The 2,030-nt window shown below is 43.2% G+C and overlaps 1 non-coding gene across 1 annotated transcript; it reads right to left on the bottom strand.

Moving 5' to 3' along the window:
• Positions 1-1,528: 1,528 nt before the first annotated feature.
• Trnat-ugu (transfer RNA threonine (anticodon UGU)) lies at positions 1,529-1,603 on the bottom strand. Its single transcript has one exon. It is a non-coding gene; the product is annotated as a tRNA-Thr (tRNA).
• Positions 1,604-2,030: the final 427 nt, after the last annotated feature.

The raw sequence follows: 2,030 nt of genomic DNA, 5'->3' as shown, positions 1-2,030 counted from the left end.
ACTGAATGGAACACTGGGATACATTTTTGAATAGGTCTTTAGGAGAGGAAACGAATTACCGAATAAAAAATACAGGGTGCCATTTAAAAAAGTTGTACCGCTGTCCATATCTTCGTAAAAAAACGAAGCTACAACAAAGCCAATCATGGTCACCGATGTCCCCCAGAGGGCTAAAGAACATTTGCTTGAAATATTTTCTATTTTGGATCTGAACAAACAGCTGTTTGGGGTGGTCAAAATAAATGGACACCCTGTATAGAGAACAACATTGGTCCTATCGCAGTTCCCTGGAGAACTCCTGACTATATGGAAATAACATACCTGTGAACTTTTCCCATATACTTGCAACTTCGTTAACAGCCGGCAATGGTACATCGTGTCAAATGCTTTCCGGAAATCTAGAAATATGAAATCTCCATTATTGGCAATGTATCATGTAAAAAAAGGCAAGCTGAGTTTCGGACGTGCGATGCTTTCTAAAACCATGCTGATTCGTGGACATAAGCGTCTTAGTCTCAAGACAATTTATTACATTCGAACAGAGAATATATTCAAGTATTCTGGAGCAAACAGAAGTTAAGGATATTGAACTATAATTTTGCCCGTCCGTTCTTCTACCCTTCTAATACACCGGAGTACCCTGCGCTTTTTTTCCCGTCACTTGGGACTCTGTGCTGGGCAAGAGATTGACGATAAATGCAAGCTAGGTAAGTGGCCATTGCCGTAAAGTGCTCTTTGTAAAACTGAACTGGGATTCCATCCGGACGTGGCGATTTATTTGCTTTCAAATCTTTCAGGTGTTTCCTTACGCTAGGTATGCTTATTAATATCTCGTCCACACGAGAGTCAGTCCGATGGTCAAATGACAGTAAGTTTGTACGGTTCTCCTATGTGAACAATTTCTTGAACGTGAAATTTTCTACTTCGGTTTTCGTTTTGTTATCTTCAACTACCTCACTACTGGTCAACAGGGGACTGAATGGAAGACTTGGCCCGCTTAGGTATTTTACCAAAATTTTCTCTGATTTGCCAGTTCTTTTGCTAATTTGTGACGAGGGTAGTTGATGTATGCTTCGCGCATAGATCGTTTCACAGACGAACGAATCTCTACTAACCTTCGCTTGTTGTCATTTGTGTGATCCCTTTTGAAACGGAAGTTCAACAGCCTCTGCTTCCTCAATATCCACCGAATTTCCGTATTAAACGATGGTGGGTCTTTTGCATGCTTCGTAAACTTATCGGGCACATAACGCGCAAGACCATGATTTAGAATCTGCTTAAACGTTGCTCATGATTCCTTCACATCTTAGTTAAACTAAGTGATGCCTATTCTATGAGAGGTGCTAATAAATGCTTATCTGCTCTATCTAGCAGAAAATCTCCTAGCCTTCTTGACTGATTTATTAACTTTATATATATACTAAGATGGTATCTGTTCTTTCCTCGTTAGAATGAAATTACAATGAAATAAACACCCTTAGCTGCTTACAGGCGTTGACATAGGTCAACGGGGACAGCTGAAAATGTGTGCCCCGACCGGGACTCGAACCCGGGATCTCCTGCTTACATGGCAGACGCTCTATCCATCTGAGCCACCGAGAACACAGAGAAAAGTGCGACTGCAGGGATTTACCTCTGGCACGCCTCCCGCGAAACCTACATTCTCAACGTATTGTCCCACACTACATTCGTAGTGCCCTCGCCCATTATACTCATTACTCGCCGCACGTTGCCGATTCCCGTAAGAGTGCGGGCACCGTTTGTGCATTCGCGGGAGGCGCGGCAGAGATAAGTCCCTGCAGTGACGCAATCCTCTGTGTCCTCGTTGGCCCAGCTGGATAGAGCGTCTGCCATGTAAGCAGGAGATCCCGGGTTCGAGTCCCGGTCGGGGCACACATTTTCAGCTGTCCCCGTTGACCTATGTCAACGCCTGTAAGCAGCTAAGGGTGTTTATTTCATTGTAATATCTTTTTATAGATACCATTTATCATTTGGTGAAATTGTTGTGGTTTTCTCCAAACCTAGAGAAG

The sequence above is a fragment of the Schistocerca gregaria genome, chromosome 4 (assembly GCF_023897955.1).
Source record: "Schistocerca gregaria isolate iqSchGreg1 chromosome 4, iqSchGreg1.2, whole genome shotgun sequence".
Lineage (NCBI taxonomy): Eukaryota > Metazoa > Arthropoda > Insecta > Orthoptera > Acrididae > Schistocerca > Schistocerca gregaria.
Note: the sequence above shows the minus strand (reverse complement) of the source record. Positions and strands in the feature narration are given on the sequence as shown.